Source organism: Marmota monax, unplaced genomic scaffold (assembly GCF_021218885.2).
Source record: "Marmota monax isolate L192 unplaced genomic scaffold, Marmota_monax_Labrador192_F-V1.1 WCK01_AAM20220418_F8-fsc00047, whole genome shotgun sequence".
Lineage (NCBI taxonomy): Eukaryota > Metazoa > Chordata > Mammalia > Rodentia > Sciuridae > Marmota > Marmota monax.
In genome coordinates this window covers 9,395,127-9,419,029 of record NW_026692072.1, presented here as the reverse complement: position 1 = coordinate 9,419,029, position 23,903 = coordinate 9,395,127, and the positions used below count along the sequence as shown (strand labels likewise).

Genomic DNA, 23,903 nt, shown 5'->3' with positions numbered 1-23,903 from the left:
ATTACTTTTCAGCAGTATTATGTCCTAAAATTTAACATGCAGACAAGAATTAACCAAACATGTGAAACCATTAATAGCTCTCCACCAAGGAAGCAATATTTTAAAATATTCAACTTCCGCATCTGTGAAATACTGAAAATACTACTTAGGCATTATAAGAGTGATTGACAGATAGACATTGTGTTCAACGAGGTGAGTACTAGTCTTATTCCCAATTCACAGATGAAACAGAGGCTCAAAGCACTTAAATAACTTTGCTATGGAATTATAAGTGATTAAGTGGCAGAATTGGGGTTTGAACCAGAGAGATGTGGCTCTGAAATCATGTCTTCAGAATTAGGTAAGAGAAGGCAACATTTAAAAAAAAAATGACTAAGGGAAAATAGAAGTCTCTAGAAATATTCAGTTGTTATACAAATAACATACTCAGACACAACCACAGTAGATTTCAGTATTATTTATTTACTTAAAAGATTTTGAGTTCAGAATAGTCTTTAACATGGAAAAATGTGAAACAACACTATTGTATCACATTAGTATACAAATATTCCCATTTAATTTGAAATTCATTTTCAGTATTTTTGTAAGTTGAGTTTCAAACCAGATTTTCATGATGAAATCGGGAGTAATTCGATATAATGAAAGAAAATTCTGTAATTAGGGAATTTCCTAGAAGCTAAATTCAGTGGTCCAATCCTGGGTTGAAAAACAAAATTAAAGGGCTGGGGCTATAGCTCAGTGGCAGAGCACTTGCCTGGGGCATGAGGGTATGGGTTCAATCCTCAGCACCACATAAAAATAAACAAATTAAATAAAAGCATTGATTGTGTCCATCTACAACTACAAAAAAAAATTTAAAAAAAAAGAAAAACAAAATTAAAAAGTTTGTGATGAACGAACCAATTTAAAAGAAACAGAAACTTTAGCATTCGAAATTAGGAGTTTTCAAAAACATTAATATTTGGCTGCTTTAACGAATATTACCATAAGAAAGCAACATTAGGATATATTATGGTTTCAATGTCACATTAGCATTTTCAAAGTGATCACACATACATTATTCAAGTGTCACAAGAACAACTCTATTTTTCCAAGTAGGAAACCAGCTGTTAAGTTGAACTTTGTAAGTACATCTGCAGTGCAATAGGCCTGGTTCTAACACTGAGCCACCTCACACAAAAATGCCAGCATGTTTCTTTCTTTCTTTTTTTTTTAATAATATAATATTTATTTTTAGGTGTAGATGGAATGCCTTTATTATTTTTTTTAAACATTTTATTTATTTATTTTTTAGGTATAGATGGACACAACACAATGCCTTTATTTTTATGTGGTGCTGAGGATCGAACCTGGGTCCCACCCATGCTAGGCGGGCGCTCTACCACTGAGCCACAATCCCAGCCCAGCAGCTTTCTATTCTACCACCTTTTTAATAATAAAACTTAGGGTCAGGGCTGGGGTTGTGGCTCATTGGAGGAGCACCTGCCTAGCACGTGTGAGGCACTAGGTTCAATCCTCAGCACCACATAAAAATATAAATAAATAAAGTTATTGTGTCCATCTACAACTAAAAATAAATAAATAACAAATAAAAAACTTAGGGGGCTGTGGCTCAGCAGTAGTGTACTTGCCTGGCATGTGTGAGGCACTGGGTTCGATTCCCAGCACCACATATGAATAAATAAAATAAAGGTCTATCAACAACTACAATAAATAAATAAATAAATAAAAATAAAAAAATTAGGTTCACATTTCTTGGAGTCTTCTGTAAATATATTTCTCAAAATAAACAGAAATCAGTAATTTTGGGAAAAATGGATTTGAAAACACAGTTTTAATATTTTCCTTAGTTGTTAGTTTCAAAGACAGAAAATCATATAAAATAGAAAAGCATGCTACCTCATTTCCCATTCCCACTCATCATATCTGGCAATTTGGATTGTATTTGTCCATTTCCTTTTCCATGTAGATATAAATCTATATACAACAGATGTACACACATACCTTTTTCCTTTTTTTTGGTATGGGGGTTGAACCCAGGCGCACTTAACCATTGAGCCACATCCCCAGTCCTTTTTGGTACTTTATTTAGAGACAGGCTCTCACTGAGTTGCTTAGGGCCTTGTTAAATTGCTGAGGCTGACTTTGAAATAAAAATCCTCCTGCCTCAGCCTCCAGAGCCACTGGGATTACAGGCATGCACCACCATGCCTAGTCACACATACCTTTTTAAAAGTAAAAACTGTGATAATAATCCACTACTTTTTTATCCACTCAATAATATATCATTAAAGGGGCTGGAGCTGTATGTAGCTCAGTGGAAGAGTGCTTGCCTAGCACATGTGAGGCACTGGGTTTGATCTTTAGAACCATATAAAAATAAACAAATACAATACAGGCCTGCTGTCCACCTACATCTTCAAAAAAATTTTCTTAAACATACATATCATTAAAAATACCATAGTGAAATCTTGCCACATCAGTTGACACATCCTGACATATCATATCTTGAAATAGCAATCTTGACATATTAACTGGTTTTCTTTGTAGCATCAGCAGATCTAATGATGGTTCCAGCAAATTTATCCAGGACATTGTCACCTTAAAAAAAAAAAAAAAACAACACACACACACACACACACAAAGATTAGTGCCATAGTAAACAAACCAGTTTAAAATTAGGTGGAAGGGGATGCAAACCATGATATTTTAGCAACATCATGCTGCCAGATAAAAATGGTAGTTATGTAAACAAAGGTAAAGTAAGTAATATAGGGGAATTTCAGAAGTTTTACTTCATCTGAGAGCTTATTTTAGCAATGGATTAGGAATTTGCTATCCTTACTCATATTTTTGTCCTAAAAATTCTACCTACTTTATTTATTCATTTATTTAGGTAATGCTAGTGTTCAAGTCCAAGGCCTCACACATGCTGGGCAGGCTCTCTACCACTGAACTACACTCCCAGTCCTAGCTACTTTAGTTTCTATTACTTGTGCCTAGTTCCTTCCTGTCTTGCCTTTATTATCTTTGTAAATATACTTGATGCATATCAAAGATTGCATGAAATACATTTTAGTTATAAAGCAAATGTATTGAAAAGCTGTAAACTTACCACCCAACATAAGAACCTACACCATATGTACTTTCATCACAAATAATAGGTTGTTTAGGGTTTTTTTTGTTGTTGTTGTTGTTGTTGTTTGGTACCAAGGATTAAACCCAAGGGCGCTTAACCACGGAGCCACATCCCCAGTCCTTTTTATTTGAGACAGGTTCTTGCTAAGTTGATAAGGCTGGCTTTGAACTTGCAGTCAATCCTCCTGCCTTAGCCTCCTGATCCCTGGTATTACAGCTGTGCACTACCACACATGATGTAATCCTAGCTATTTAGGAAACTGAGGCAAGAGGATCACAAGTTCAAGGGCAGCCTCCACAACTTAGCGAGACCCTGTCTCAAAATAAAGTTTTAAAAAGGGCTGGGGATGTACCTCAGTGTGCAAGGATCTAGGTTCAATCCCCAGTACAAAAAAAAAAAAAAAAGAAAGAAAAAAAAAACGTATAATATAGTGGATATTGGGAAATGCAACTCAGACCTTCCTTCCAGGACCAAGACATTAATTCCTTTATTTTCCAAGAGTGCTGGTTGATGAGGGCTCACAACTGTGTCCCTCTGTGGGCACTGCAGTTGGCTAAGGGGAGTTGTTTTGTGTTCCCCTCAGGGGGTGCCTGCACCCAATCACTAGTTGATGCAAGAATACGAGAGCCTGGACCACTTACTTCAATTACAGATCTCTCTGAAAGACCTTCCCAGCTTCAGAGCTCCCTGTGGGATTGCCAGAAGCCTCCATCAGAAATACTAAGCTGTTCAACTTCATCTTAATTCTGCTTCCCTCTCCCTCTTCTGACAGATGTTTCCCAGAGTACTCTATAACCAGTCCCCTACAAGTGAATCTCAATCACAGAGTCTCTTTCCTGAAAAGTATGACCTTTATGGGTGGCAGTGTGCTTCCCCCAAAAGATATGTTGAGGTCCTAATCCCCTACCTGTGAAATACAGCCGTATTTGAAAATAGGTCTTTGCAAATGTAATCTAATTGAGATGAGGTCATACTGGATATAGGTGAGCCCTAAATCCAGTAGCTATGTCCTTGTAAAGAGAGAGTAATTTGGAGTGACAGAGTAGAGGGGAAAGGACCAGCCTCTAACAATGGAGGCAGAGATTATAGTGATATAGCTACAAGACAAGAAATGCTAAGGATTGCTGAGGACTACCAGAAGCTAGGAAGAAGCACAGAAGGATACTTTAGAGTCTTCAGAGAGAACAAGGACCTGCCAACACCTTGATTTTGAATTTCCAGCCTCCAGAACTATGAGAGAATATATTTTTATTCCTTAAATCCACCTAGTATACAGCAATATATTACAGGAACCCTAAGAACTCATCCATGGACATAACGCATACTTAGGTAGCTATTATGGTTTAGAAGTGATGTAATCCAAATGAACCTAACTTAATCATATAGGTCCTTTAATTGGAGAACTTTTCCTGGTCAGCTCATATGTGAGACAATGCAAAAAGGTTCAGAGGAGAAATGATTGGGTTATAAGAGTCTTAACCCAATCAGTGAATTAATCCCCTGATAGGGATTAACTGAATGGTAACTGAAGTGGTAGGGTGTGACTGGAGGATGTGAGAATTGGGGCGTGGCTTTGGGGTATACATTTGTATCTGGCCAGTGGAGACTGACCTCTCTGCTTCCTGATCATGTGAGCGGTTTCTCTCTGCCATACTCTTCCGCCATGATGTCCTGCCTCACCTTGAGCCCTGAGGAATGGAGCTAGCCGTCTATGGACTGAGACCCCTGAAACCATGAGCCTTTAAATAAACTTTTCTTCCCCTAAAATCGTTCTGGTCAGATCTTTTAATCACAGCCACGAAAAGGCTGCCTAAAACACTAGTCTTCTGATACTTCTTTTTTTCACTCAACATCATGTATCTAAGATTTATTCATGTTGACTATTATTCATAGTTGTCAACTAGAGCTATTGCTATGGTTTGGATAACAGTCTGTCCCCCATAGGTTTATATGCTTGGTTCTTGGTGTAATGAATGGCAGTGAGAAGTGGTGGAACCTTTAAAATGTGGAGCCTAGTTGTCAAAGAAGAGACCTGCCTCCTCAAATAAAGGGCTGGGATTGTGGCTCAGAAGCAGAGCACTTGCCTCTCATGTATGAGGCATTGGGTTTGATCCTTAGCACCACATAAAAATAAATAAATAAATGTATTTATTTATTTATTGAGTCCATCTACAAGTAAAAGCACACTTTAAAAAAAAAGGTATTGTGGGGCTGGGGATGTGGCTCAAGAGGTAGCGCGCTCGCCTGGCATGTATGCGACCCGGGTTCGATCCTCAGCACCACATACAAACAAAGATGTTGTGTCCACCGAAAACAAAAACAAAAAATATTAAAATTCTCTAAAAAAAAAGGTATTGTGTCCACCTACAACTAAAAAATAAATATTAAAAAAAGTTCATTACATATCAATCTTTGCACATGTGTATGTTAGGCAGAATAATGATCCCCAAAGGTATGTCCTAACATCTATAGCTTGTGAATGTTACCTTTTAAGGAAACACATTGTAGTAATAGGATTCAATTAGGGACCTTGAGATGGGGAGATAATCCAAATGAACCCAACTTAATCATATAGGTCCTTTAATTGGAGAACTTTTCCTGGTTTTGATCAAAAAGGGAGATGTGACCAGAATAATCATAGAGATGGTAATATTGCTGGCTCTGACGATCAAGGAAAGAGTCTATGAGCCAAGGAATGTGGGCAACCTTGAGAAGTTGGAAAAAAGCAAGGAAATGAACTTTTTTCAAAAGTCCAGAAAGAAACCCAGACCTGACACTCTGATTTTTAGCTCAATGAGACCCAGGTAAGAGTTCTAACCTATAGAACTATAAGATAATAAATGTGTATTAGTTAAACCATTCATTGGTGGTAATTTATAACAGAGATAATAGAAAACGAATGGTGTGTGTGTGTGTGTGTGTGCGTGTGCGTGTGTATGTGTGTGTGTGTGTGTGATAAAAAGTGTAACATTCTGTAACTACTGCTCCTCCTCCTTTGCTTATTACCTTGAAGCCATGAGGTCCCTCACTCCAGTCCTCAAAAGCACCACCTCCATGTTAGCAGGGCTTGTTTTTTGTCAATCATCTGGTATCACCCAAATGAGAAAATAAACGGCTTATGATATAATTATACATATGTACACATATATAAATGAGAGTATATATTTATCATGCAAAATATATCATCAAGAGAGTTTTTCAGGGGCTGGGGTTGTGGTTCAGCAGTAGAGCGCTCGCCTAGCACATGTGAGGCCCTGGGTTGGATCCTCAGCACCACATAAAAGTAAATAAATAATATAAAGATATTAAAGAGAGAGAGAGAGAGAGAGAGAGAGAGAGAGAGAGAGAGAGAGAGAGAGAGTTTTTCAGTAATTTGAGAAAAAGAATAAGCCTTCAGTTGTGTAACATTGGACATTCTGGTATTTAGTTAGCTCAAATATAAAATGTAGATGCAAATTTTGCCTACTTTTTAGGGAAGATAAAAAACAAAGAAATTTCACATCTGGTGTATTTATAACTCCAGTGGTAAGTAATGCATTTTTTTTTTCTTTTTTGGTGCCGGGATCGAACCCAGAGCCTTGTGCATGCAAAGCAAGCACTCTACCAACTAAGCTATAGCCCCTGCCCAGATTTTTTTTCTTCATTTTATTCACATCCGTAATAGGTATTATCATTAAACCGTTTTTCTCTTTGTCAATTTTTGAGGTGAAAACAAATATCTAATTGTCTTTATGCTTCTTTGTGGCTATTTTCTTCACATGCATCATTGCATTTTTTTTTTTTTTAAAGACAGGGTCTTTTCTATGTTGCCAGCCTAATCTGGAACCTCTGGGCTCCAGTGACCCTCCCACTTACCTTATCTCACCCAATCAGCTGGTCTCATAGGTGTGCCCCACGGCACCCAACTCCACTTGTCTTCTTTTCCACTTTGCCTAGTCATGTCTTTTGCTTGCTAGAAATTTTTCTAAAAGTTTTTAAAGTTGTAAATGGACACAGTATCTTTATTCAACTTATTCATTCTTATGTGGGGCTGAGAATTGAACCCCGAGCCTCACACATTTTAGGCAAGCGCTCTACTACAGAGCCACATCCCCAAGCCCATATTTTTCTTTTTCTTTAATTTTTTCTCTTTAGTTGTAGATGGACACAATTACCTTTATTTTATTTTTTTATTTTTATGTAGTGCCAGGGATCGAACCCAGTGCCTCACGCATGCTAGGAAAGTGCTCTACCACTGAGCCACAACTCAGGCCCCATATTTTTCTTTTTCTAATGATTTTTCTTCTTCTTCTTGGTACTGGGAATCAACCACAGGGTGCTTTACCACTAAGCCACACCTGCAGCCCTTTTGAGACAGGTTCTCACTAAGTTGCTCAGGCTGTCCTTGAATTTACAATCCTCCTGCTTCAGCCTCCCAAATCACTGAGATTACCTCTGTGTGCCACCATGCCTGGTTTTCCTAATGATTTGTAAAAAAGTTATTACAAGAGGATTCATATAATGTTATTTGCCGGGTTTCTGTTCTCGTTTCAGGGGTCACTCTAGGAAAACTGGGCTGACTGGGCTGCACAAAATAACCACACAAGAGACACAAATACCTTTTTCTTTGGGGTCGCTGTGACGGCTCCTCTGACCTTAAAGGTCCACAGGAAGAGAGAGGGAGAGCACGCGCTGACCCCTTTTATTGAGGAGAAGCTATTCAAATGAGGCAAGGGGTCAGGTTTCAGGGGCTGAGTCTATCTTCATGATGTCCACTGTCAGCAGGTTGACTGACACCTGGGTAGGCCACACCCAAGGGCACAGTAAGAGAAAGGGACACACACAAGGCACTTCCATGGAAGAATTCTATCCTAAACAGGGCAAGGGGTTAGATTACAAAGGAACAGGTGAGCATAGCTTCACCCATGGGGCTGTAGCAAGACACACCCATGCACGAGGCACCCACCCTCGAACCCAAGAAGGGTAGGGAAAGCTCTGCCACATTTCTGCGACTGAGCACCTCAGCACCCAGCCGGGGAGTGTGACTCAGTCAAGTGCAAGGTTGGTTTCCCACAGTTATTGCTTTTAAAAATACCTTTTTATGGGCTGGGGCTATAGCTCAGTGGCAGAGCACTTACATAGCATATGTGAGGCACGGGGTTCAATCCTTAGCAACACATTAAACAAATAAAGGCCTTCTGTCCATATACTACTACAAAAATTATTTTCTAAAAATACCTTTTTATTATGGATAATTTCAACCATATAAAAGGTAGAATAATATAACGAACTTCCACACAGAACGAACTTGCATAATTACAGCTCATGTTCAATTTTGTTTCATCTTTCCACTTTGCTTTTCCTGAATTATTTTGAAGCAAATCTCAGAAACATATTATTTTATTGGTAGATACTTCAGCATGTATAAGGGCTCTTTGAAAAAAAAAAAAAACTAAAATACTATTATCCCCTTAAAAAGTAACCACAGTTCCCCAGGCTATTGTTAATTGTGCTGCTATAAACATAGGTATGTATGTATCATTTTACTAAGATGACTTTAATTCTTCAGGATAAATACCAAGGAGTGGGATGACTGGATCATATGATGGTTCCTAGTCTTTTGAGGAGCCTCTCTGCTGATTTCCTTAGAGGTTGTACTAATTTACACTCCCACATGTGCAAAAATGTTCCTTTTTCTCCATAACATTTATTATTATTTGTATTACTGATGACTGCCATTCTGACTGGTGTGAGATGAAATCTCTGTGTAGTCTTGATTTGCATTTCCCTAATTGCTAACAATGTTAAACATTGTTTCATGTATTTGTTGGTCATTTGTATTTTTTTTTTTTTTTTGAGAAGTGTCTAGTTTATTTCCCCATTTATTAATTGGGTTATTTGATTTTTTAAAGTTTTTTGAGTTCTTTGTATATTCTAGACATTAATCCTCTGTTAGAAGAGGAGCCAGCAAAAATTTTCTCCCATTCTGTGGGTTCTCTCTTCACATTCCCAATTGTATCCTTTGCTGTGCAGAAGCTTCCTAATTTGAAGCTGTCCCATTTATTAACTCTTAGGATTATTTCCTGAGCTCCAGGAGGGTTGGTTGACCCTATGTTTTTGTCTAGGAATTGCATAGTTTCTGGTCTAATTCCAAGGTCTTTGATCCATTTAGAGTTGATTTTTGAGCAGGGTGAGAGATAAGGGTCTAGTTTCATTCTTCTACACATTGATAACCACTGTCTTAGCACTGTTTGTTAAAGAGGCTGCCTTTTCTCCACCATATGTTTTTGGCACCTTTGTCAAGGATTAGAAAACTGTATCTGTGTGGATTTGTCGCTGTCCTCTAATCTGTACCACTGGTCTATGTGTCTGTTTTTATGCCAGCACTATGCAGTGTTTCTCACTATAGCTGTTATGGTTTAGATATTAGGTGTCCTCCGAAAGCTCATGTGTGAGATGATGCAAGAACATTCAGAAGTGAAGTGATTGGGTTATAAGAGCCTTAACCCAATCAGTGCATTAATCCCCTGATAGGGATTAATTGAGTAGAAATTGAAGTGGGTACTGTGTGGCTTGAGGAGGTGTGTCATTGGGGGTGTGCCTTTGGGGATATATATTTTGTATCTGGCAAGTGGAGTCTCTGCTTTCTGATCATCATGTGAGCCGCTCCCTCCACCACACTCTTCCACCAGGATATTCTGCCTCACCTCAAGCCCCTAGGAATGGAGGCTGCTGTCTATGGACATCAGTCTCAGTCCTCTGAAACTGTGAGCCCCCAAATAAACTTTTCCTCCTCTAAAATTGTTCTACTTGGATATTTTAGTCACAGCAGCATAAATGCTGGTTATTATAATTTGAAGTCATATTATGATGACTCCAGCATTGCTTTTTTGGCTTAAAATTGCTCTGGCTAGGGCTGAGGATGTGACTCAGTGGTAGAGCACCTGCCTAGCATGTGTGAGGCCCTGGGTTCCATCCTCAGCACCATGTAATGATAATAAAGGTATTGTGTCCATCTACAACTAAAAAAATATTTTTTAAAAAAGTGCTTTGGCTATTCTGGGTCTTGTATTCTTCCAAATAAATTTTAAGACCCCCCCTTTTTTTTTTCAGTTCTGTAAAGAATTTTGTTGGTGTTTCGGTGGGGATTACATTGAATCTGTATATTGCTTTTGGTGGTATGGCCATTTAAACAATACTAATTCTGCCTATTCATGAACATTTGAGATCTTTCCATCTTCTGAGGTCTTCTTCAGTTTCTTTCTTCAGCGTTCTCTAGTTGTCATCATAGAAGTCTTTCACCTCCTTGGTTAGATTTATTCCTAGTTTCTTATTTTTTATTTAGGCTATTGTGAATGGAATTGTTTTCCTGATTCCTTTCTCAGCAAATTCATTGTTGGTATATAGAAAAGCTATTGATTTTGTACATTGATTTTGTAACCTTTTATTTGCCAAATTTGTTTATTAGCTCTAGCAGTCTTACAGTGGAGTTTTTTGGGATCTTCTAGGTATCGAATCTAATCATTTGCAAACAATGATAATTTAATTTTCTTTTCCTATTTTTGTCCCTTCTAGTACGTTACTAAATAGGAGTGGTGAGTGGGCTTCCTTATATTGTCCCAGATTTCAAAGGAAATGCTTTCAATTTTTCTGTATTTTATCATATGTTTATATTATGTGTGTTTAATGAGGAATCTTTTTTTTTTTTTTTTTTTTTTTTTTTGTAGATTCCTTACCATGAATCTCCTTTTGGTCTGATTTTCAGGAAAACTCAAAAGCCCAATTTTAATATTTTCACAATCTCCTCATAAATAAGTTTCTCATTCATAATTTTGTTTTCTTTTTCCTCTGTGTGTGTGTTGCTGGGGATCAAACCCAGGGCTTTGCACATGCCTGACAAAAGCCCTACCGTTGAGCTACATCCTCAGCTCCATGAATATTTTAATCAGATTGTTAAAAAGGCTTGCTTTCCATAAACCAAGAACATTACTTATTCATACAACAGAAAAGAAGACCCTGTTTATAGAAATTCTATTAATTGCAGATTTATACTCAACAACAGTTTGTTGACAGCATTATAAATTTCATTACAGGTTTTAAAGTATATAGAAAACATGGGGCTGGGGATGTGGCTCAAGCGGTAGCGCTGGGTTTGATCCTCAGCACCACATAAAAATAAATAAAGATGTTGTGTCCACCAAAAACTAAAAAATAAATATTAAAAAATTCTCTCTCTAAAAAAAAAAGAAAGAAAACATGAATTAAAATATTCGAAGGCTACCACTAGTAAAATTCCTCTACTTTCAAAAAATTCACTGATGTTAAAAAAATATATCCAACTATTTTTAAAAACTCCTTTCTATTTAGGTACTTTCTCATTGTTCTAGGTTCTGTCAAAATTAGAGATACATCATCCTATTTCTGATTTAACCCACCCTTTCTATTATAAGATATAAATTCCAGGACACCAAAATAGAGACAAATCAAAGAATTTCACAGACTCTTTACTCCTTATTGAAGGCACACCCCAAAACTATCCAGATAAACGACCTTTCTTTCCTTGCTTTAAGATGAGAATATTCAGTATTTCATGGTCCTGAATTCCTGCTGTAGGCCTTCTTAACAAGAAAATTTGCCTGCACACTGTAGATGGGATGATTCTGACATTTTCTGTAACACTCTCTAGGGAATATACTGTGGATCCATGTTTAAATTTAATTACAACTTTGCCCTTGAAATCTCATTTCAGTTCTCCTCTGATCTGAGGTACAAATGACAAATGGTATCTGAATATAATTTGAGAATTTTTTTTTTAAGTTAAAGCTAAGGAGACACCAGTTTGGCTATTTGTATATATTTGGTCAATATTCCTCAGAGTGGGTTAATCCCTGTTGATATTAGAAGGAGATGGTGAATTTTGGCCTATGTTGTTGCTAAGGAACTTTGGTCTAGTATGTGCAAAGGTCCTGGGTTCAATCCCAAAGTTCAATGATACCCCTGAATTCCCAGCAAGCACTTGGGATTGAAGCCTGGGCCTTGCTACAACCCCAGCTGTTCATTGATTTTTAATAAATATGTGCAGGTGTGTAGCCGCCACCATAAAGATATGCAACAGTTCCTCCCAAGCATCACCAAAAACAAAAAACCTTTGGTCTAAGTGTTTCTTTTTTGTTGTTGTTGTTTTTAGTGGTGCTATGGATGGAATCCAGGGTGTGCATAACAGACATGTGCCGGAAGTGCTACATCATGTTTATATTATGTGTGTTTAATGAGGATATGAATGAGTGCTCTAAATGAATAGTCTAAATTTTTAATCCCATCCATTTTCTGTGAGAAGAAAAATATACATTGAGGTACCAGATTTTAAACCGTATTTATATATTATCACAAAATCCCACCTAACCCTTATTTATCAATGAGATAATGAGTTATTGTTTTTACTGTAAACTGCCAGAGTAATAATCTGCCTTTTTACTTAAAATAGTAAACACTTGGGCTGGGGATGTGGCTCAAGCGGTAGCACACTCGCCTGGCATGCATGCGGCCCGGGTTCAATCCTCAGCACTACATACAAAGATGTTGTGTCGGCTGAAAACTAAAAAATAAATATTAAAAAAGTTCTCTCTCTCTCTCTCTCTTAAAAAAAAAATAGTAAACACTTTTCCAAGTCATAATTTCTATATGATCTTTTTTTGGGGGGGTGTACTGGGGTTTGAACTTAGGGACACTCAATCACTGAGCCACATCCCCAGCCCTATTTTGATTTTATTTAGACACAGCGTCTCACTGAGTTGCTTAGCTCCTTGCTTTTTTGCTGAGAGTGGCTTTGAACTCTCGATCCTCTTGTCTCAGCCTCCCAATCCGCTGGGATTACAGGCCTGCGCCACGGTGCCTGGCTTCCATATAATCTTTTTTTTTTTTTTTTGACAATTTCATACAGTATATTCTTTATTTTTTATTTTTTTTTTCCATATAATCTTAATGGCTTGGCAGATTTCATGCATGAATGTATCAAAGAGAGATTTTAATAATTTAACTATTTCTGGATATTTACTTTGTTTGAACTAGTAGTATATAAATAATGCTGAAATGAACACCGTTATATTTATATAAGTTTTATACACATCTCTTATTCTTTTTTTCTTTCTGAGTCAAAAGGCATGAACTTTTTCTTCACCTACTTTGAGGGACAAATACAATTCCCAAATTATAATCAATGATTTTTGGTTTGTTTGAAACAGGATCCTACTATGTTGCCCAGGCTGGTCTTGAACTTGTGGGAGTGATCCCCCTGCCTCAGCCTCCTGTGTAGCCAGAACTATAATCACATGCTACCTCACCTCACTTTGTTCAATCATCCTGTTCTCCAAACACTGGGGATTGAAGCCAGGGCCTTGCACATGCTCTATTAAGCTCCGACCCCAGCTGTTCATTTTTGATAAATGTGTGCAGTTGTGTAGCCACCACCATCAAGATATGCAAGTTTCTTCTTGTCTTCCTGACTCCACCCATCACAACCACAGATTCCACTGTCATTCTAGTTTTGTCTTTCTAGAAATGCATTTAAATGGAACTCCGCAGGACATAATTGTGTCTGACAGTGGACAACGTTCTTGAGATTAACTGGTGGTATATTGGTAGTCAGTTCCTTTTTATTATTGAGTAGTGTTCCATTTGATTATCCCTTGTTCAGTTGATCAATATTTGGGTTCTTTCCAATTTCTGACATAAAACTTTGTGTAAACAAAGCTTTTATTTCCCATGGATAAATAACACTGAGGAACAGAATGTCATAGAAGTACTTGATTTTATGACAAGCTGCCAAATTGTTTCACAAAGTGTCCTTTCCATTTTGTTCCAGTTGCTCCACATCTACATCACCACTTGGTATTGTCAGGCTTTTTTATCTAGTTCATATGTAATGGTATCTCAATGTTGTTCTTTTTTCAATCTTTTTTAGTTGCAGATGGGCACAATACCTTTATTTATTTATCTTTATGTGGTGCTGAGGATCAAACCCAGGGCCTCACACATGCTAGCCGAGCACTCTCCCACTGAACCACAACCCCAGCCCTCAATGTGGTTTTCATTAGTGCAGATTAATTAGCATTATCTTTAAAAATAATAAACATTTTTCAAGTGTTTATTTGGAATATTATTTGAAATATGTTTAAATCATATATAGGGCTGGAAGAGTTTGAAGCTTATCAGGGAGAAAGAGGTGATCTTTGGCTCATTTACATAATGAAGCTTTTGCTTATTCATTTAATTAGGCTGTTTTATTATCAAATGTTAAGAATTATTTATATCTGTGGAGAGGGCTCCTTCATCAGATGTCTTGCAAATACTTTTCCCAGTACAGTTTGCTTTTTTGTTTTCTTAAAAGTGCTACTTCAGGGACTGGGGTTGTAGCTCAATGGTATAGTGCTTGCCTTGTACACGTGAGGCCCTGGGTTCCATCCTCAGCACCACCTAAATAAATAAATAAATAAAATATTGTGTCCATCTACAACTAAAAAAAATATTTTTTTAAAAACAGTTCTAACTTTTTTAGGGAAGACATTTTTCCCTTTTTTCATAGGGAAAGTTTTTAATTTTGATGATGTTCCATTTATTTTTTATTTCATTTTTTGTCTTATCCAAGAAATCTTTACATTATCTATAATCACAAAGACTTTTCTTCTGTTTTCTTCAAGTTTTTTTTTCCTTACAGTTTTAGTTCTTATGTTTATAGCTTATTTCAAGTTAATCTTTGAATATAGTAGGAGGCAAGGGATAAGTCTCATCACTTTGCATATGGATACCCAATTGTTCCAGCACTATTTGTTGAAAAGATTCTGTTCCCTACCGACTTACCTTGGCACTTTTGCTGAAAATCCTTGGATGATATGTGTACATCTCCATCTTGTTATGTCCCTTTGATTTGTATATATATATGTGTGATTATATAAGAATCACACTATCTTGACTACTTCAGTTTAAAGTCTTAAAACCAGTTAATATAAATCCTTCTTGTCTTTCCCACACTGGGGTCTCTCCATTTAAAAATGATTTTAAAAAATAGCCTCCTGGTATTTTGAAATATACCATGTTCATGGATTGGAGGATTCTACATTTTTAAGATTTCAACTTCAAATTGATCAATAACATGGTATATTTCTCATTACTTAGGTATTAACTTCTCCTAACTTCTCCTTCAGTGTACAGGTCTCACATAAATTTTTGTATATATTTCCAGGTATTTTGTTTACTGATGATATTTAAGTGGGTTTTGTCTTCTTAATTTCAATTAACAATTGTTTGTTACTAGGATTTGAGCATTTTTTAAAGCATTTTTTAACTTTTACTTATTTATTTTTATGTGGTACTGAGGATTGAACCCAGTTTCTCACAAGTGCTAGGCAAGCACTCTACTATTGAGCCACAACCCCAGTCCCACGAAATGAGCATTTTTAAAGAACTTGGTAAGTACTGTTTTCCATAACCAACAAAATGAGATTGCCTGCTTGACCACAATGTTATAGTCCACCAATTGATTTAGATTAAGAATTATAGCTTTTTCTTCTTGGAGGGAGCATTGGACCTACAACAGAAAATTTGTTCATTTTCTGTGTTGTCTCACTATACACCCATCACCACTGCCATCTTTTACCTCATTCTCCAATCCTGTTTTCTCTCCCCTCTGTCCATGGTCCCCTAAGTAACCATGTCAATGTATTTGAAACATCTGCTTAAACATTTTTTTATCGCAAAACTTCCAAATTTATTGCTATAGATTCCATTACCGTTCTTACTAAACTCATCTTTTAAAATTGACTTGTAGGTATTTGTTGTCTTTCGTATGATGCATGGCACTACATTTGTACACATCAGATATTACCTATCTGATGAATCTCAGGTTGGATCTAAGCCTCACCATCAAATTTCTGAATATCTTCACTTCCACTTTTTTCTCCTTTAGAGACTTCAGATTTCTTGGGTTCATGTACCCAGAAACAATTTATATCCATTTAACTAAATTCTGCCAGGCTGCTCTACTTTCCACTCTCACCAGCAGTCCATGATGGTTTCTACCCCTCCCCCCCTCCCCAATACTTGACATCAACTATCTTTCTGATTTTTATTACTATACTGCATATATAAAGATTTCTAGTGTTTTCATCTAAATTCCCTTTGATTACTGATGAGTTTGAGCACCTTTTAACATTGTTAGCTTGCTGGATTTAATCTCAAAACTGTTTAGTCATAACCTTATTAAGTTTTTCTATTGGGGGCTCACTTTTTTAAATAATTATTTTTATCTATTTACTTATTTTTTTCTATTTATTTTAATGCAGTGCTAAGAATCGAGCCCAGTGCCTCACACATGCTAGGCAAGTGTTCTGCCACTGAGCTACAGCCCTGAGCTCTTGTTTTTTGATAATTTAGGCATTTCTTATTTCTTGCAAATACTAATTACTTGTGAAATTTAGACATGCAAATATATATATATTCCTATACCATTATCTATTATAAAATATTAATTCTGCCCCAGTATTTGTTGTAGTTCTCTATAGCTCATTAACAAAGCATCCAAAACCTTATAAGTTTACAACAAACCATTTTATTTTGCTCATGATTTTATGGATCAAAAATTGGGAAGAGCACCACTGAGTGGCTCATGTGATTTATACAGCAACAAACAGGGCAGCTGGGGCTGGAGGATCCATTTCCCACAAGACTTCTTTCTTATATGTCTGCTTCCTAGGTTTTCCTCCTTCACCTCTCCCCTTAATGTGTCATCCTTCAGGGATTCGTCATATAAGTTTGGGTTACTCACAAAATAGTGACCTCAGGGTAAATGAATTTCTTAAATGCTGGTTGGCTTCCAAATGGCAAGAAGCAGATGTTGTCGGGCCAGGTAAGAGCAATACCTATAACTGGTACATCAACACTTCTACATTTCCATGGTCAAAACAGACTAAAGACCTACCCAGATTCAAGCAAGAAATGCTCCGTGTGTGTGTGTGTACTCACTGAGGATTGATATAGGTCCCAGGCCTCAAGCATGCTAAGCAAACACTCTACCAGTGAGCTCAAGACTACACTTTTGATTAAAGAGTAACAATGTCACAATGCAGAATAACATACTGAGCTACAAGAAAGTACTTTCCATCTTTGGAAAACACAATCTGCCATGTTACTTACTGTCACTTTGCAGGCACAAGGTCCTGGGTTCCATCCCTAGTACAGCAAAAGCAAAATAAGAAGGTTTTAACTTTAGAATACTTCCCCCTCAAACAGAATAATATAATGAGAGTCAACTTCATTTTAATTTAGTATTGGTTTCCCTTTAAAAAATGTTTGGTTAGAATGAAAAAATTATGTAGCCCTATACATATAAGAAAATTACCTCCTAGGCCTAGAGTACTTGTATGATTAAAGCTGACATGCTCTATTGTGCTCAAAACAAAAAAACAAAAAGAAAAAAAAATTAACACAAAATATATAGTATCTTATCTGGGAATAAGCCATTTTACAATGTTTAAAAATTCTCATTATAATTTACTACAGGTTCAAATTCTAATATAATTAGAGCAAATGATATAAAATAGTTTTAAATCATTAATATCTTCTTCTTTTATTTTTTCTGCAGTGCTGGGGATCGAATCCAGGGCCTCCTGTATACTAGGCAAGTTCATTACCACTGAGCCACACCTCCAGCCCCATTAATGTCTACACTTTAAACTGCGCCCCCCTCTTTTTCTCTTACAAACTACATATACTCTAAGTAGTAGGTCAATACTAAAATGAAAAGGAACAAATTGACCACTCTTTAATACATATATAGCTGCCTCCACAAAAACAAAAACAAAAAACCACCAAAATGCCTTTTAAAAAAAAAATTAAAATAGAGAAACATGAATTTAGAGTTTGAAAACAAGAATGAAAGTGGTTAACAAATAATTTTTTTATATTTATTTTTTAGTTGTAGTTGGACACAATACCTTTATTTATTTTTATGTGGTGCTGAGGATCGAACCCACATGCTAGGTGAGCACTCTACTACTGAGCCACAATCCCAGCCCCATAATTTTTTTTTTTAGATTAGTAAATATATACAAAGCTGTGTTCTATTCTTTTATGTGAATTCAAGGATTTTTTCTTATATCATCCAAATCAATCTTCACAAATATTTCATGAGCATGTCAGGCAAGAAGTGTTTTTCAAATTCCTTCTGAAAAAGACCAGTTTTGCATCTCTGTCTTCACTGTTCAGACTGTTGGTAACTGTTGGGAGTCGCCCTGGCTCCGAAGACTAACTTCCCCATCCCCCCCCCACAGAAGAACCATCCAATGGTGAGCCCTGCTGGCTCACATGTCCTTCCCAGAAAGCACCCCATGCCAACTGTCAAACCCTTCAACCATTAAACTGTCATAATTGTCAAACCACCCATGGCTCTATAGATATTCGAGCTATTCCTCAATAAAGGGGCATTTTCTCCAAGGATGAGCCTTGATCGTTCTTTCAGTAACAGAAAAGGCAACTATAGCATGCATCTTGGAGGATTTTTGCTGGCCAAATTCTGGCACTTTGTGGTGAGGTTTAAAAAAGTCACTGGCTCAGGATTTTAAAAGTTAAAAGCAAATGATTTGGAAATTTTTTTTCCCCCTGGAAAACAAAAATGTCATTTAAATTCTAGAACCACACCGTTATACTGAGGGAGAAAGCAAGAAAACAGAAAAACAAGGAAGGCAGAGGATAAAGCTTTATGACACAGAATGAAGTGGCAAGACACATGCATATGATTTCACTAATCAGAAATCAATTAGCATCTTTTTAATCTACATTATATATTTTGAAATAACTGTTGATTTGCTCTGTCCTTCCCATACAAATGTAATTAATATTGTGACTTTAAAATATTGGGCCTAGCAGAGCAAAGATAATGTATTCTGTCCTGGAAATGCATGCAGGAAGAATCAAGAAATAAAATTAATCATTGATAGGCATGGAAATTTTAAAAATACTTTATCCATTTCTCCCCAAGAACTCAGTAACCTCTTGGGGGTGGGAGATGGAAATACATTCCATGTGTAAGAGTAATGCAATTTGAAACCACACAAAATGGGTTGAGAAGACTACACGCAAGTCCACAAACTATACAATAAACAATTCTTCCTCTTAAATAAAAATTAAAATTAGCCAGGCACAGCAGCACACACCTGTAACGTAGGGCCTGTAATCCCGGCAGCTCAGGAGACTGAGGCAGGAAGATCTCAAATTCAAAGCCAGCCTCAGCAAAAGTGAGGCATTAAGCAACTCAGTGAGACCGTCTCTAAATAAAATACAAAATAAGGCTGGGGATGTGGCTCAGTGGTCAAGTGTCCCTGAGTTCAATCCCTGGTTACCCTCCACTCCCAAAGAAAGAAAAATAAAGATCAAATTCTAAATGGGTGACTTGTTGTTCTTATGCAATTTTACTGCTCACAAATATTCACAGATGCAGAAATGCTCCAGTAAGAACTGTTTACTCTTAGCAATGGAAAATGAGAATAGAAAGGACCACAGTAAAAGCCCCAGATACTCCTATCCAAATCCCTCCCTAGTGTCTCTATATCAGCTACAATCTAAAATGAAAACTTGGGGTTTTTAAAAAAATTATTTTTTGTCATCTTCAAATTCTATAATTCAGAAGCTTATATATTTCATTTTTAAATGAACACTATAACCAAAAGCTTTCATTTATAACACCTTGGTCAAGAAAATTATTCTTTGGTGTTATGTCTTATTGAAAGGAGTTTTGGTGAAACCATATAAACCCTAAGTTTCAAAAAGACAGTTATTGACATATCTATCAAATGTGTCCATACAATCTTAAGAATCACTCTACAGAAAAGATAATTGGGTCTTACCATGCTTTCTTTCTAAATCACCTATTGTTGTCTTTGCAAGTTTTAAAGACATTTTACACCAGTAGCAGAACTGGAGTGATGAGAGTAGAAAATGGAGTACCATAAGCCCTCAAGGATAAAATGAGAGAATTCTTGGGTGCAAAATCTTACTATTTCATGGAGAGAGGTAGGTATTTATATGAACATCCAAAAGGGTTCTGTAAATGTAGAGATGAGTTTATCTCTAAACTTAACCAAGTAAATACTCTTTCATTCACAAAGCACCTTCAGACACCTTCTAATGAATCATTTGTTCTACCTGGCAATAAAAATTTATGCAACTTCTTTCAAAGCAAATTAACACTTTGGTTGTGGTTAGTTTTCAATGATTCTACAAATCTAAACTCCAACATTCAGACTTTCTAAGATACAAAACCAATTCACCAGAATCAATGTTATTTTACCATATCACCAAATAAAAACAGTGTGGGTCATTTAAAAATAAATTTCTCAATCTTTTTTCAACTTACGAGTTAATATATATTTACTTATTGTGTACTTATTTGGGAATTAAGCCCAGGGGTGCTTTACCACCGAGACACATCCCCAGTCATTTTTAATTTTGAGACAGGGGCTCAGGAAACCAAGGCTGGCCTTGAACTTTTGATCCTACTGCCTCCACCTCCTAAGTAGCTGGGATCACAGACCCAATTCCCCCGCTGAGTGAGTTAATACTCTGAGATACTGGGGTTAAGTCAGAGGGAAGGAAATACCTTCCTGAGTCTCAATCTGTAACTGACATCACTTTCAACAGAAATCACATATAAACTTAGCCAGCTTTGTTCCTTTCTCTGTCACAACAACATTCTGAAGTAGTCAAATACTAAGCAAATCCAAAGAAGAGGGGAATTATGAGACTCCCACTCATCACATTCTTCAAAGATGTTTTTTAAATAATGTATGAAAACACAATGAGTCTTTATGTGCTCTAATATACCAACAAAGAATGCAACAGGTTTTTTTAATTAAACTTTTTCTAGATCAAGTCATGTGGCTGCCCCTAAAACTAAAAATTGGTAGCTGAATTCCAAAACTTTTGTTATACCTTATTTCAAATCCCTTATTTCATCCAACTTAAGTGAAAAAATTTCCTAGACCCCAGTGCTCCAAAACTTTTTAATAATACTGTTTGAGAAATGGCTTTTTGTGACCAGTTATGCCTCAGGTTATGTAGTCAACACCCAGAACACAGAAACAAGGCAAAATTTATGCAAGTACTAGTACACAGTGGCAGACACAGTGAGATCCAACTTTGTACGGACAGGTAAAACAGGTCCTGAGGTGCACAGCAATCTGATGTTACCCTGAGATTCTGATACATGTAATTACATGTCAAAACACAGTGCTCCATTTTGTCTCAAGTGTGGAAAGAGTACCTGATACCAAACAGCTGAGTCTCAACATGCAGAGGAACCCTATGAGCCAAGAGTAAGGTAACACACCTGAGAGCAAACCTGATTTCCATAAAAGAACCCCCGACAACTCTGCAGTACCAGGAAAGCCAAGGGGGGTTGCTCCCTAGAACTAAAGTTACTTGTGATTCTGACAGTTTTTGAAAATTCAGTTTTAGACACACATCTTCCCACAACAACTGCAAAACACCCCTCTGAAGCTCCCAAAGATTTAAGAACACATCCAAGTTAACAGAAAAGCATTTCACAAGCAGGAACTGCCTGACACAGCCTCTCAGCATTAGCAAACTAGGATAAAGTCCACCACATGCAATAAAAAGCTAGCCACACATTCACAGATTCGTGAAATTGCTCACATCCATGCAATTCCTTACACCCCAGACAATAGACACCCAGGACACCGCTGTACACACCTTCTAAGATTCCAGTTCTTGCATAAGTCCCCCTGGACCCAAAGAAAATGATCCCAACTTAACCCTAAAGAGGGTCCTGAGCACCAAGGACTAAATAAACAGAGCCAAATGCTGTGTGAAAAGGGAAAGGTGCCGGACACAAACTACAACACCCAAAAGCACACTGCTAAACTCCTAGATGCTGACCAACCCAACTTTTCAGAGGCAGACGGCCAGACGGCCAGGGTCTGGCAGGCTGGACCCTCCCCTCACCAAGCCTGTAGCAGCCAGAGGCCTTTCGGCCGGGAAAACCACTACAGTCCCAAAGTTAACCCCTCAGGTCACTCGCCCACCTCCCAGGAACACAGTTAGCAGGCCCTCGGCAACCTGGGGGGCTGTTGGTGGCCTCTGACCGGACAAAGAGCCCCCAAACCCCCTAGAAAGGCAGAAACAGTGTGCTCCGCGCCTCGGAGGCGGCCATGACGGCGAGAAAGCAGGCCTTTTACGACAAATCCCACAATGCCGCGCGCCGCATACAACTCCCAGAGTGCACCGGGCGCGCCGCCGTTAACCCTGTCGTGGCGCTGGGGGTGGCGATCCTCGTGCCCCTCCTCCTCCCCGCACCTAACTGTTGCTCCCGGTTTCACCCTCTCTGTCCGAAACTAACTTCAGCAATTTTGTCCAACAGTTGCAATTATGCCCTCTCGCCTCCTTCCCTTATCACACAAATAACCTGCAGCTGCCCAGAAAATGATCCCCGACAGAGTCCTGTTTGTTAATCTCCAGAGAACTCCTCACAGTGTCAATCTTTACCATGGAAGGGGGACACTTAGGTTCATTTCGTCTCCCCCCCTCGCCTTGATACTTTTCTGGCATTTTAAAAATTTTATCAAAGTCCAGAGATTCCTGTACTCAACACTACTAATTTTAAATGTTTTCTAAGTTCTGAGAACCAACGAGAGAAAGACTATCCTATAACTGCCCACAATATTCTACATCTCTCAGTTTTGAAAGACAAATTTCCTCAAATACATCGATTCAGAAAAATTCATGCAATTCCAAATAAGTTCTAACTAAAAAATAATAATAATAATTATGGACAATATACCTTTTCAATTTAAAATTAAAATTTTTAGGGGAAAACTGTTGAGTCAACAACATGTTTACTTTCCCTTTCTCTCTCTGGGTAGAAAAATAATCAGAAATAGCATATTATGCTGTTTTACTCCTTTCTGACTTTAAAATGTCAACAAACCAACAAGTAAACATTTTTATAAAATTCAGAAAAATAAACAGAGTTCATTCTTTCAAGAAAGTGCAAAAATCCCCTATTGTATTCATGACTGAACTCTTTGAAAGTCTTTCTCATATTAATTAAAATAAGAGTTTTTAAAGGCATGTCTTTTAAATATTTTTCCCATTATTTCAGTAAAGAATAACAATCATTTTTAGATGTTAGTGTATCATCAATGTAAGTTAAATATGCCCAAAATGTACACAGACAAATTGTAACATGTCCAGACGTGTAACTGACTGAGGAAAAAAAATAATTGGTATTTGAAGCATGCACTAAAACAACAACTAGAATTTTCCCAAAGCATCTGCTATTTTTCCCACATCCAAATGTAAAATAAAATGTAGACAATGTTTGATTTTTGCTCAAAAACATTTTGTCATTTGAAAGGGCACTCAAAATATATCATGAACTTCAAATCACAAAACTCAGAAATCCTAATACGCACCCCAAAACACCAAAGCCTTGTTAGAAAGGTATATCTTCAATTAAATTCTGCAAAATTTCTATTTTAATCCTGTTTCTTAATATTCCGGTTAGCTTATTAGTAAATTTTTGTTCGAGTAAACTACAATAAGAAAATACTTATCCATCATTTATTTTTTCACTCATATATAAATTGCAGTTTCATAAATAATTAAGACAAATGCTGTAAGACACAAAAAATCATATATACATATTTGGAATTTTAGTTCATTACACTATTTAGTTTCTGTATTTTTATTATTTTCATTTAACAATTTAGTTAGTATC

The 23,903-nt window shown here is 37.0% G+C and overlaps 1 long non-coding RNA gene across 1 annotated transcript; it reads right to left on the bottom strand.

Annotated features, from left to right (window-relative positions):
• Positions 1-442: 442 nt before the first annotated feature.
• On the bottom strand, positions 443-22,336 carry LOC124100720 (uncharacterized). The gene is made up of 2 exons (XR_009228045.1): positions 17,306-22,336; positions 443-2,601 (listed from the first exon to the last, which is right to left on the bottom strand). It is a non-coding gene; the product is annotated as an uncharacterized LOC124100720 (long non-coding RNA).
• Positions 22,337-23,903: the final 1,567 nt, after the last annotated feature.